Genomic DNA, 15,721 nt, shown 5'->3' on the forward strand with positions numbered 1-15,721 from the left:
CCACTTAACTGCGGTTGGGGCATTTTATTTCGGAAGTAAATTGATGATAAATCACTCTTTGACCTAAAAAAGGGATCATTAAACGTTTTGATATCTTACTCAACCTAACTGATAAGTATATCTTAAAAGACACAATAAAAAGTCCAGATGTATAAAAAAAATCCAATAAATCAAATGCATTTGCAAGAATGCCAACGAGACATAAATTCTCAATGAATCCGTTAAATTGAACATTTGAGTGTCAGCTGTACACTCTTTTGATTAATTCAAATTGGAAAAAAGAAGCATGTCATGTAGAACAATTTCTAGTGGATGTGCCGTCAACACTTTTCAACCACAAATTACAGTAATAAGAGTTGGCGAAGAGCAACGGCCTGAAGTTCAATCGTCTTATCGGATTGCCTCCTTTTTTCGTTTTACATTACATGGTAAATTACATTTCCTTAGGGATTATTTGACATTTTTTGCAAATGTATTGTACAAGAAAAGCATTGACGATTGCATCAGAATTAATGAAAGTATTCTTTCGTTAGAATAGGCATTTTCAATACAGAACGGATTCACCATAGGCCACAGTTTTGTAAGTACGGATCAGTGTGTTGCATGTATATACATACACACTCCATGAATATTTAATGATTTGTGTATATTCAGCATTGTGCTGTTCCTACATGTTTTTGCAGCGAAGCGTTAGGAGCACTATTCCAGCTGTTCAGTTGCTATTAATTCTATTTCAACAACGTTTAAAATTAAACTTTGTCAGGATAAACTGTGTTAGTGAATTCCCTCAAATCGTGACTTTCGGGAAAGACCAACAGTGGTCTCATTGACACTCGATTTGTAATTTTGTTTCATAAACAATCAAGATGACTAATGTAAACGATCATTGATTATATGATCCATTGTGCTTCAACACATACTTATGAATCGAACAAAACAACTGACAGAAAATGACACGGTGATAACGGAAAGCATGGAACATACAAATTATCTATACAAAACATAATTGAAATGCCTGACAGAAACTCAATACGAGACACTCCATGCAACAATATTTAAAGTAACACAATATAGGTTGATGCAAAAAGATAATGTTTAATTATCATATTTGACTAATTTTGACTTTGATGATAAAAAACAAAACAAAAACATATGATTTAGGTGCAGATAAAAATGTGTCTTTGAATTAATAGTCACGTTACCACGAAATCCAAAGTTAAAAAGAACATTTTTTAATCAGTACCTTAATCATATTGCATCAACCTATATTGTGCGTCTTTGATATCGTAATTAATATACGTTGCGGTTAGCGCTTTGCAATAACAACGAAAAAGGAGTTCGTTCATGGGTTTAAACAAGCGTTTGAGTATTCAATCTCATGTTTGTCCAATTATTTATCAATAATATAAAAAAAAACAATTTCACTTCTTAAAATTATGGGTGTGTTAGTTTTCAAGTTGAAACATCACAATATTGCATAGAAATGCATGAACACTGGATATATGACGCATTTATGCTGAAATATTTGTTGCAAAACATGGCTATAAAAAGAATGTAAGGTTTGTTCCGCTCAGTCCGTTCGTTTATAACCATGTGCAGAATGCGTGTGGCTTATACACTCAATCAGGTGATGTTCAGTCAATCGTTTGAATCCTGAATAACATGACGCAAAGCCATTGCTGAGTCTTCTCTCTGGTGTGTCGGTTAGGTGCTTGTGTTGCATTAAAAACAAGAAAAAGCTGTCTTCTTTAAATTATTGAGTGAATCTTGAATCATGCATGAGCTCAGTTTTAACAAAGTTGTCCATTTTATTCTAATTTAACCGAGACATCGCGCTAGGTTGTGTCGTTTATAGTATTTAAAAACAATGTGAAGCAATTAAATTGGGGTCAGAGTTTCATATTTTGAGTTCTGATGGAATATTAAAATATCAAAAATAATCTTCAAATAACCACACAAGCTTGGTGAAATTTTGTTCTGCTGTTTTTATATTTTTGACGCCGGAACCTTACCTATTTCAAGTATGTTTTTGACACTGCAAATAATTAATAGATAATATTTCCGCAACGATTTTGGGTAGGAAAGAATTTGTAACACTGGTGATTGATAAATATTTGTTTTGAAACATCGATATTTTAACTAGCTGTTGCATGATTGTTTTTCTCAGGTATAAATTTTAATTTCAATAACAATAGTCCGTGCAATAAACGTGTGTTAGACTTTAATCGGTTTGCATTAAGATAAAGAAGATCAGTAGAAGCGCATGTCAAATAAAAAGATTATATTTGTTGATTTCAGTTTAAGATCGTGTTTTATTTCATGAGTGTCATAGAAAAACTAATTTCACGAGTTATTTTTTCTAAATACCCCCTTTTTGTAAACTACAGTTGATGACGTATCTATCCTTGTTTTATTGCCGCTTGGTGGATAAAAAATTAAGTTACTTCTATGGATTTTAAGTTGATATTCTTCCAGGTGTGCTGAAAAATTATCAAATTGATATTTTCTCTGTTGTATTTTCACTGATAAAACTTCATATCTCATCGAAAAGCATGAAAGAAACTTTTTTTCCTTTAATTCGAAATGGGGTATAATTCATCAGACATTTTTCATTTAAAGTATTTGGCCTTTGAGTAAACGATTATAATACATATGTTTTTTAAACTTCATGCGAATGTCATGACAAATGTTCTAGTTATGAACTTTTGTCCACAAGGAAGCTGCATAAGACGAAAATACCAAACTTAATGTTATTTTTTGTAGCTTTCTGATGAAGCATGCTACATGTTTACGTTTTTTAAGTTATGTTTTCATTGTAGCTCGTCTGAATTTAGAAGAAACCCAATATTCTGATTGCTTTGGGTTCCTCGAGGTAGAAGAGCAACTACTTAACCAAGGTTTGGCTTATACTCAAATATGTTAAACATTCATACGGGATATATAAATTAAGAACGCATTTTGCCCTTTAATGTTAAGCAAGGCTCATACCTCTAGTTTAATAACTTTCGAATTTTGACTCATATAACTGATAAAAAACACAAAAATAGATGTACGTTGACCTCTGGCTTTTCAGCTCTTATTATTTTTGTTATGCAATATCGAAACCATTTCCAAATTATATAAGTAACATTCATAGACTTTATTTTAGTATAATTTATATATTATATTATTACATAACACCATTATCCCCGTCTGGTGCCAAGTTAATGCCGTTCATTGAACTCGTTTTGGTATAAATATATGAATAATCTAGACATAAGTTAGCTGTAGAGAAGCAAAAGTGTTTTGTATAAGGATTCCTTAATGCATTTAAGAAGACAGTATGATACAACCATAAATAACATAATTTCACTCGAATTATGCACCAATATTAGTTTAATGGACGATTCATACACGTAACATCTTCAATGCTTATAAAGGCGTTTTTATAAAGATGGAAAGACGTTAATGTTAAAAATAGGACGAATTGAATTGTTTTTACCCAAAACTTTCCACATTATATCGCGGAATATATAACAGCTAGTTACAATTGTGTTTGGTTAAATGTCACAAAGAAAATTAAAGAAGCTGTTAACCATCAAACTTTCTTACCTCACAATGTTAAGCTGAAACCTCCCATCCTTGTATGTGTTATGCAAGGCTTTTTACCGAGAAATCAATAGTCGAGAAAGTGAAACGACGTACACAGAAACAAAGAAAAATAAACAAGAATGGTGTACGGGAAGTTTGCGGAATTGCAATATAATTGTCGTAAAATGGAGTATTCTGAAAACGAAAATTCGGCATAATAATATATTTCGCTATGCAAATGTATCAATATCAATCGATTAGATTAAACAATATATCCATAAATGGAAATACGAAACTACCATCCAGTACAGTCGAGCGCACGGATGACGTTACATAACGTCAACAACTTCCAGATCTAGCACCTTATCAACTTTCTCAACATAGCCTACACCCGTCAGTACAAATTTCCTATGTCTGGCAATCCATTTACGGTAAATGTCTGCGTACCATCCACTGTCAAATGTAGACACAATCCTCTGTGTCGTATGTTAAAAGGTCAATACTTCTAGCAGTGTTGTCCCCGCAACTGCCGCGTTATCTCAGGAAAAACACGGAAGTCCATTGGGGCTTGATGTTGTATTGTAGGCAAACATAATGGGTACATACTGGGAGACAGTGGGTATGGCTGTAAGCCATACCTTCTCACACCACCTGAATCCAAGAACAGGACCTCAAGAAAGGTACTTCACATACACTACTTTTATGTAGATTATAGATGCTTATTTTTAGCTTGACTATTCAAAGTAGCTATTCTACTCACCCAATCGTCGCCGTCTGCGTTGGCGTCACCCCTTGGTTAAGGTTTTGCGTGCAAGCACACATAGGTAAATATCTCAGCAACAACTTGAGGTATTGCATTGGGACTTTATACAATGGTACTCAACCATCCAACCTACCTTATTAACCAAGTTAGATAACTATAGTTTGCATTTAATGCAAAAAATAGGCCTTTATTATTTGACTTAGAATTTCTGGTTAATGTTTTGCGTGCAAGCACACATAGGTTAATATCTCAGCAACTACTTGAGGTATTGCATTGAGACTTTATACAATGGTCGTCAACCATCTAACCTACTAAATTAATCAACTTAGATAACTCTAGTTGCATTAAATGCAAAATAATTGCCCTTTATTATTATAATTAGAAATTCTGGTTAAGGTTTTGCATGTAACCACATTTAAGTCAATACCTCAGCGAATACATGTATTGCATTGACACTTTACACACAGGCTCCCAACCATTTAACCTTCTTATTTAATCAAGTAAGATAACTCTATCTTTCATATTATATATTTTTTACCCCTTTATTATGCGACTTAGAAATTCTGGTTAATGTCTTGCATGTTAGCACACATAGGATAATATCTCAACAACTATTTGATGTATTGCATTGAGACTTTATACAATGGTATTTAACCACCCAACCTAATTGCATAACCAAGTTAGATAACTGTATTTTGCAAATAATGGCCCTTTATGATTACACTTAAAAATCTGGTAAAATTTTGCATGTAACCACATTTATGTTAATATCTCAGCACATCATGTATTGCATTGAAATCTAATCTAATGTAACAGTGATCCATGCATGTTTCGCCAAAACTTTTCAATCCTTACACTGTAAAGCGGCGGAATAGTTGATATTGTTTATTTATTTGTGTTAATACCTGTATTTTTATGCAATCGGTTATGAAATATAAAACTAATCATATTTTCTGAAAAAGCTATCTACAATAACAAAAGTTTTTTCTGTTATTCTCAAAAAATCAAATATGTACCATTTAATCTGCAGCAGCATTACTTAAGATTTATATCTTTATTAAGAAAAGACATAGAAGTATATGAAAAAATAAATAAGTGTGTTATTTATAGCGGTCAAACTTCCAGTTTAAGGCAGGTATAACGAAGCACTGGTTAGAACACGGGTAACAGTGGAGAGGTCTTTTGGAGTGATGAAAAGACGATTCCCATGCTTGTCGTATGGTCTTCGTTTGGAACCAGAGATGGCATGCCAAGTGATCATAGCCTGTGTTTTTCTTCATAACTATGGCATTGAACGTAGAGAACGTAGAGACATCGTGGCAAACATGCATGATGCTACAGACATTGACCAGCCTCAGGTAGATGTTATCCCAGCAAACGAAAATGGACTTCGATATAGAGACATTGTGGCCCAACGTTATTTTTAAAAACCTGTATGGTTCAATATTGTTTGCAATTATGCAAACTGGTAAACAGCAAGCACCTTCAAAATTATTCTTACTAGTGATTTTATGTTATTAGTCGAATTTTATATTTTATGCCACTCATCGAAGAAGAGGAGTATATTGCTTTGCACATGTCGGTCAGTCTGTCAATTACTTGAAGTATGGTCATCAAACTTGACATAAAGATATGGCCTGACCAGTAGATGACCCCTATTGATTTAGGGGGCCATTCGGTCAAATGTCAAGGTCACAGTGGCAATAAATTTAAAGGATTTTAAAGCTTGTCCGACAATCAACAATGCATAGACCTATGGTCATCACACTTGACATGGAGGCTGGGCCTGACCAGTACAAGATTTATATTGATTTGAGGGGTCATCATGTCAAAGGTCATAATGTTTGACAAACATCTCTTGTTAAGTTAAAGCTTGTCTCTGTAGATATGAAAATGTTATCATTCTCACGCTGGTGCCAAAAGCACCATTTTCTCATCTAATTCGTGATGTATTACATTGAAACTTTAAAGCTGCACTCCATAAGAATGAACAAGCCAATTTGGGGATAAACAGTTATATAACACTGCTGACAAAGAGCTCGATTGAAGATTTTTATATTTCAGTTCAAAAATAAATGTTTTATGCATTTGTCTACACCCATTACTTAATTCTTGTCTCTGCCACATATGGAGTGAAAACTGTATTCATTATTAAACATGTGCAAAAATAAAATGATGTCATGAATATTTTTCCTCCTGAGTATTAAACTCATGTAACATGGTGCAAGTCATAAATGTGGTTGTAATAGTCTTAAAAAAAACTATTTTAGTCTGTGTAAAATTTGACCTATGAACAGAAGGTACAAGAGGATGGATGACACATTCTGTAGTCTTTCAATAAGTTTTAATATTTTAATTCTTCTATAGTTTAAGAAAATTTTGAATAGCCATTCTGAAATGAAAAAAAGGACTAAAAAAAACATGGTAACTCTTCATACATTTTTAACTTCTATTTGAGATGGATTTTATCTATTACTTATTCAAGGAATACAGAATACATTGCTTAATAGTAGAAATAAAAACAAAACAACATATGTGTATAAATAAGTCTTTTTACAGATGAGAATATCATAAATGACAGTATTTAGTATCACAGAATAAGATATCACAAATTTGCTTGAAAACTGTTATGAATAAGATATCACAAATTGGCATGAAAATTGATATATATGCAATTCCTTCCTCTGATATGAACGAAATGGTAAAGAAGCTTTGAAGTAATATCAACAAACTGTAGAAACATACACATAGATCAGTTTATCATGGCCAACAAGTGATATATTTTTTTAACTGTTAATATAAACAATAAAGAATTTCACAAAAGCGATTTGAACACAGCATGAATTTCTACATCAGTTCATTTAAAGAACTGTCATCTGTCAGACTTGGTAAATGAAGTCAGGTAATTTTTGAAGTAAATGTTAAGTAAGAACAAGTGTAACAACTTGGTATGGCCAATTGCAGCAAATAATTGCACAAACTCAACAACTATTACGAAGTGTGCAAATATACATGTAAAAATAGTAACAACAATAAAACAAGATCATAGGCAAAATGAATATACTTCATCAAATTTACATCAAAATGAGTAGGCTTCATGATGTATTACATACCCATAAATATTCTCTGTGCTATTTTGATCCAATTATCTTATAAGAGTGACTCACATACTTAAAATTCACGAAAGGTATCTTTACTTACTTCAGAGCGAGTAGCAATGGAAATTCTTTGTGCTCATCTAGTTCTTATTTCAAAATATATGTTAGGACCAATAACTTGTTTTTAGCAAGAAGTAAAACTACTAGATTATAGTTGATTATTAACGTAAGTAGTTGATTTTAGGAATATCATTGTATGACACTGCAAGAAACTTAAATGAACCTTAAAGATGCACTCTTATTCCCATGTAAGATTTACAACAATTAAAACTTTTGTTTTAATATTCCAAATTGGATGAAAAAATGTCGAGAAAGGGTTCTTATGAAGGATACTGAGTTGAATTTGAAAGAAATGAGCATAAAACATGGTATTTCTACCTAATAAAACTATAGTAAACCACAGTAAATCTTTTAGCATTCACCAATCATTTAATATTTTTGCTCTTTCTGCTATTAAATACACGGTTACAATCTTGTTATCAGTAATTAATATTTTCCATAAATGCATTATTTAGTAAGTAGTTTAAGGTGTATCAGTCACAATTTATGTTTGTTATACATGTGTTTTTATTGATTTTGAATAAGAGTGTCACTTTAATGAAAATTGCTCATCAATATAAAATCCCATTTAACATTCAAATTTAACAGAGCTCAGGAAAAAAGAGGATGAAATTTTCTTTCCATTTTTTAAAAAGAAAGCATAGTTATTTAATAAGTATACAAAACAAGTTACATATTTTGTAAATTATTTAAATACATTGCAGTTATAATAGTGGTCGAAATTAACACAAGCCCATAAGCCCTGCATTTGTAAAATAGGTTTTTTTTGGTTTGCTCAAATTCAGAAATTTATATAGCAGGGCTTGTTAAAAAATTTGAAGCCAAACCAAAGTATAACAAGAAACGCAGCAATGCAAAGAAACCAGGTTTTTAATGATTGACAGAAGAACTTCAGCCTGTGTCTGTTTTTCTTTTTTAGTAACAGTGACCTTGATCCTAGGGACCCCAAATGCCATCCATTGAATGGAATCCATAAACTCTTCCTATAGACCAAGTTTGGTCAAGATATGTCAACCCTAACTAAAGTTATTCAGTTTAAACTGTTTTTCTATTTTTAGTAACAGTGACCTTGACCTTTACCCTAGGAACTCCAAACGCAATCCCATCAAAGGTACCCATAAACTCTTTCTATAGACCAAGTTTGGTCAAGATATGTCAACCCTTATTAAAGTTATTCAGTTTCATAGGTGAGTTTGACGCCGCCCGGCCGCCCGCCCGCCCGCCCGCCCGAACAACGACGTTCGCCATTCTAATAACCAGGTTTTATGTGAAAACCTGGTTAATAATTTGTGCTTGTTCATCCGAAAGTCTTACTTCAATGCCTGTTATAAGTAGAGGTAAATAAAAAAGTATAACTACAGCACCAACAGACTAACATATCTTTCCACATAACATGATTGTAACCATGTATCTTATAAATAGCAGAAAGCACTGTTTTAAATGATTGGTGAGTGCTGAAAGATTTACTTAGGACTGCTATTGTATCATAAGGTACAAATACCACTTTTTTATATCTAAAACAATATCATAAACTGTGGTATATCTTTAAAACAATATTATTAAATGTGGAAAATCTTATTTTGGAGAAAGAGTGCTTTAGTATTTTTAGAATTTGGATGAGTTTATACATCTGATTTATTTTAAATTATTGAAATTCCTTAAGTTGATGTTTGCGTAGATTAAGTGTAACAAGATGCAACTCCTCCTCCCTTCTGTTCTTGTCTCTCCAATAGTGCTATTGGGCATAAAATGCTGCTGTCTCTGCTGTTAACCTCTTTTCTTCAAGCTGAAACAGCTGGTCCCCAGCATCACTTTTTCTCTTTCGTCTCGACATTTTTCCTGATCCCGAACAACAAACATTTTACAAGTATACTGGAGGATATCTATTATTTAAATGAAGTCATTGCTTAAGCATGCGTTTAATAAACAGGGTTTCTTGGAAAATATAATTATTTTTTGTTGATACAAATGTTGTACAAGATTGTAATATTGAAGATGTCAAATTATCATTATTTAACGCTAAAGATTAATGTAAAATGCGGACTTGTCCTATTTAACACCGGTTCTAAAGATTTGTTCATCATGTATTCACAAGAAACAACATCTGCACTCGGAGAGAACAGATGGATGCATAGAAGATAGTAGTGGAAGTAGTAGTCAGTGCATATTTAAAAACATCGGTATAAAGGATCATAAACATAAAAGTTACAACTAAGTTACAGTGCTCACTTGATAACTCCTTAGGCATTAAGGGCTTAGTTTCTAAATTATACAAGTACTTGCACAAATTACTTTGTATGAAAAAGTAAATTACACAACTTTCCTTATTAAAATTTTATACTGCAATATAAAAAAACCCATACCTTTGGATGGCACGAAACCAGATGTGCTCGGCACATCGCAATCACCCACTGCATCCTCTAATGGGGTATTTGGTTTGCAGATATCAGCTTCACTTGGATGATAGTCGATGACATTTCGAATGCTGAAAAATATTAATTTCCTTTAATTATTTACTTTATTTCAAACATTGTAACATGGTTTATATATATATATGATACCTAGTGTATTAAGCATTTGCAACAGCAACATTTCAAAATCACTATTTGGATTTAGTTTGTACAAATGTCAACTAATCCATCTATGAAGCTTTCATCACTCACATATCTGTATCCATATTTTCGAGGAGCGAACTCCATCCACTTTCCTCAACCACTCCATGCTCATCTTTAGCAGCTGCTCCACCTGCTCATGGCAAAATAAAATTTAAAAAAATATATTAGGAAATTGAATAGCTAGATTTTTTTTAAAATATAACACATCTTTGTGCTTACAGTTAAGCAAGACAAAAAATGTATTTTTTATACATTTAATTCATTGACCATCTTGGGCTAATAAGCTTACATTCAAACCCTTCTGGGACCCCATTTAGCTGCCGAGCATTGAATACTTGTAGATGGTTGGCCATTACTTCCTCTGACTGGCTTAAGCAAATCATTCCCCCACCATCAGTCTTTCGAGTTAAGTCAATCTTCCCTTTCACTGAAATCATTGTCAATAATTAATATTTGAATATTATCTCTATGTACTTATTTAATAGTTGAACTATTCTGATGTTTATAACTCAATATGTCATTAGTTGCTATTTTCCTTTTAAATATAGATATTTAAGCTACAAAACATTGGCATGGCTGAACAGTTTACTGAAATCTTCTGCCACAATGTAAAGAAATCGTACTGTTATGATTAAATCAAATTTAACAAACATGTACTAGATTTCACTTTTAAAAAGACATAATTAAGCTTACCAGCTGCCTTCGAGTTTTTGTACATTATCTTAACCTCTTCCAATGTCCTATATGGACAGCAGACACCCGATCTGAAATAACAGAGATGTTAAATTTCTTTACTTATAGATTTTAGTATGTAAACAAAAAAAGAAGAGCACCACCTGTGGTTGGAGCCAAATGTACATACTCAATCACAAGCAGAAAAAGCCTGGATATTATAACATGATTACTTCACCCAGGTTACATATGTCCGATCATCAAAATCAGCCCAAATAAATCAATATTCATGTTTTTACCAAAAACCATAGGTGAGCTCAGCATTGATAAGGTACAATGTAAAGATGGTATAAGATGAACAAGTTCCGCAAGCTTTGATAATTAAATATATAATGAAAGTGACCCAGAAAGAACGACTTTCAAATTCCAAAAACAAAACAATATTTTTGGGAAAATGGACTGTTTTTCGAAAGGGAAGCTTAGAAGGGAGTAAATTTATCCAAAAACAACAACACTGGATCTTAAGAAGAAAATCGATGGAAAACAAGTGTCAGCATTAAATGCGCTGTTGAAATCTTACGCATTCAATTGTTGTGTGATGGACTCCCACAACTCCTTCTTCTCCTTCCCCCCCCCCCCCCCAAGCGAAGCACCTCTATATGACCCAAATAGCTTTTGCCCTTTCGATGAAATCAGCTCAAGAGCTGTGCTCTTTTCTTCCTCAGACCAATTTGCCGAACGTTTTTTGGCAGCCATATCGGTCTATGCAGACGGTCCAATGTTATGACATATACTACTGGTCATTCTCATTTTGAAGAATATTCATGCTTTTAAGCGAATCAACGGAAAGATGATCTCGATCAACTAATCACAGCTTTGTGAAATCGGATTAAAACAAGTGGATCAGCTAAATCGTTTAACGAATTTAATCCCGTTTTTAATCCGATTAGTTAATCTTTTTCGAGAAATCGCCCCGGGGCTGTACGGGGGTCGTTCCAATATCTCGAACCCAAACAGACTTATTTCCAACTGCGTTGACGCTGCTCTATGCGCCCAAGCATTATCCTGTTGGAGAATAATGCGGTCAATGTCCATATTCGGCCGTTTTTTTTAATCGCGTGAACGAAATCCCTCCGCAGTACCTTGGAGGAATATTCGGCATTTATGGTGCGATTTAACACTGACGGGCGTCCAGTCCTGTCGTCATCCTCAACCGACAGTCTTCAATACCGAAACTGCTGATGCCATTTGTAAACAAATGTTTTCTCGCAATATGAGAGCGTAGACGACTCTTTTCAGACTTTCGGACGGTGTCTTTTTCAGTCCAACACCGAACTTCACCACACTGCGCAATTCAACGTTACACGTTGGCGTCATGGTGTTACCGTTGTTTTGCGAACGATGTTGCTAAAACACAATCAAATCCTAACGGAAGCGACTACAACTACGTTCACGTTTTAAGGAAATGACGTCAAGATGTGAACCAAACGTAACGTCTTTTTGCGGGCAATTTGGCATTGATAGAGTGATATCGCATGATTGTTTGAAATATGTACGTGCTCCGGGTTACTGTCAGTGCGTCGTAATTCTTTCGTGTGTCAGAAGTCATATCCATTTTCGATTTAAAATTCAAATATGGCTCAGTTACTCATACATACAATTTTAGTGAAATAGAAGAATATATTTGCATTTTACAGTATATTTCCGTGAGCTTCCCGTGCACCATGGTTACACATGATCCAGATAGACCATGAATTAGTATCTGCTATTCCAAAGAGCAGAAGCGTTGTATCCTCATGTCTTAATTTCACAAATGTTGCCCTTTGTTGTCATTCAAGAAATATCATTCGTGTACTCTTCATCCAGCATTGAGCAACATTTCAAATGAAAGGTAAAATTTGACTGGATGATATTTCTGAGCTAAAACATTGATTGTATAACGCACCGACACAAATGGTTCAAATTGTATAAAAAGATCGTTCTACACTTAAACAAATCATAGGACAAGGCTACCACTGACATTATGATAACGTGGTAAGCGCTGTCATAAAGTGTTATAAAACAGGAACATCTTGAAAATATATTTTATCGATTTGAAATATTGAGCGATACTTAAAGATAGTCATGCTGTTCACAGCTGTACAACATTTAGGACGAAGAAGAAAAAACGGGTATAATTTCCGGTTTTTGGTATTCATAAAATTAAGATCGGCATAATAACTTGAATTCCAATAAGGTCGGCGTAAGCTGAAGTGCCATTGTCGCTCTTTCCATTATTTTCAATTGCCAGTATCATTCAAACAGTGACCGCTGTTTTCATGCTTCAAGTGTGTGTGTTGCTTGCAAAGGGAATACTGCACCATAGGGAGCACTGCACTGTAATTATGTCCATCTTGAATATTATATAGGAGAGACAGTCAATTACCACACAGTCGGTGATAGCGCATGTCAATAAAATATATTGGTATCCCGGTCTTCATATCAAATATTGTGTGACGAATACATCTACATCTGTGTTCTTCAATAAAAGTCACTTAGCTTTAAAGGAAACCATACGTCGTTGATAAATGAGGCACTTAATTTACTTAAAAAAGAATACCACCATACACATTGCAATGCTTTAACGTAGTATAAACATATTGTTCCCATATATGTTTTTGTAATACACACAATGAATCAAATTGAGAACTGTCCTTTTTAATAGGCCTGATACATATTGCAGACATGCAACTTATTATCTGACCATTATGGGTGTACAAGTGAATGATCCGCACGGTGTCAATTGCCACTGTACATTTTATTGACGTCTAAGAACATTTTATATACGAATAATTTAAAAGTTATCATGGTTCATTTCAGGTCGATTTTATTCAATGACTAACCCCATGTCATAATTACACCGTATGCATAATACTGAAGTTTAAAGATTCTCATTATTGGAAGACTCCAGTTAGACCAATATCGTGCACATCAATTTCGATTTACACATCGTGGTCAAAACGGGTCAAATCATTTTCCATTAAATAAAATGCTGAAAACAATTTATTTCAACACAAGAATAGTCAGTGTCGAAAACCTAATGTCTAGGGAACGTTTATGAAAACGTAATTTGGGCTTCTGATTCGTCTGAAATTGATTGGCAGCTTATTTGAAGATATATTAGTAATTGTTCATATTTTGATATCAATAGAAAGAAATCGAAACTTATTACGGAACAGCAAGAGGTTGACTAACTTAATGTCTCCGCCAGAATATGCATTCAGGAAGTGCTGAATCCTTCAAAGATATCAATAGAAAGAAATCGAAACTTATTACGGAACAGCAAGAGGTTGACTAACTTAATGTTCTCTGCCAGAATATGCACTCAGGAAGTGCTAAATCCTTCGAAAATACAAACTAAAACACCCATTAAAAGGTATAGTTTAAAACTAAATTAAACGGGGCTTTTGTTTCAGTCATTCCTACATACGAATACAAAGTCCAGCGTTTTTAATTTGATATTCTAAGTAAATAAATACAAGTCTATTAAAATCATGTTGAACGAATAAATGACAAAGATTGGGACACACGAAAGGTCATTAGCAACTAGACGCAAGGCATAATAATTTTCAGATGTAACTACATATTAAGACATTAGGATAGGCAGACGTAACTAGACGTCATTCGGAGCTTCTCGGCCATTTTTATCGAAAACAACCTCGGACGTATTTGGACGGTTTACATACTCAAAAGGTGGTACGTTGAAGTCCGCTGCAAGTAGATCGCGTAGTAATTTTATTTAGCAGTTAAACTTCATGACTTAACTCTTGGGAATCTTAATTATATTTGCAATAATACACTTCACTGGCAATCAATTTAAACTAAGATCAATAAATACAACTCAAAAAAGATATAAACTTATCATCTTAACAAAAAGGCGAGCATCCTATATTTACATATCGTTGCTAATCTAACAGTAGACGGAATATAAAGTCGTTCTGCAATTAAATGAAAAAAATCAAAATCTTGTAATATGCAAATGTAAAAACCATAATTTTGAATTGGTTTTACCCCCCCCCCCCCCCCCAGTGGACTCCCAACTGAACTTAAGTTCATGTTACTCGTGTTTCATACTTGAACTTTTCGGGGGGTTTTGTTCTTACATTTTGCCTCTAGACAGAGTACAAACTTGATGTTTTCGTCGACTACTTGGCATGACCATGTATGTTTTATTTTTATACTGTCTTGTACTCCGCACATTTCTTTAACTCAAGAAAATAACATATATCTAAAAACCAGACCAGACACCATAGGTCATGCAAAAATGGGCCTTCATCAAAAAATCACTTTGATTGCAGGAAACGTTTTATAGTTATGATGTGTACAGTTTATGTGATACCAAATGAAAGGATCGTCTTTCTTAAAAGTGTCAGGAACTTCAAATGATCGTTTATTGCTCAACTGAGTACGTGATGTACTTTGTGTGGTTTTACAATGACAAAGAGTGTTAAGTTGTTGACACTAATGGATACTAAACAAAAATATAAAGCGTGTGTCTTATATTGGTAGCTTTTGCCTTGTCAATAGGTAGTGCAAATTGCATTCTGAACAAAAGTGTTAAGCCGGTCTTTACTATCCATCCGAAGCAGCCTAGCAAAGCATCAATGACTTTGATGTATACTGATGAAAGAACCTATGTGGATTTACAAGCAGCAATGACATGTTTGCTTCCAGTTAGCAGGAACTACCCTGTGGTCGCAGGCAACCTATTACCAATTATATCATGTTCATAGATGGTTCTGAATACAGTAAACTAATGTTGCATGTTCCTTTCTGTCAAAGTGGCCAAAACAATCAGGATTTTACATCAAACATGTTCCTAATCATAAACAATAAACCTAACG

The sequence above is a fragment of the Mya arenaria genome, chromosome 6 (assembly GCF_026914265.1).
Source record: "Mya arenaria isolate MELC-2E11 chromosome 6, ASM2691426v1".
NCBI classification, from domain to species: domain Eukaryota; kingdom Metazoa; phylum Mollusca; class Bivalvia; order Myida; family Myidae; genus Mya; species Mya arenaria.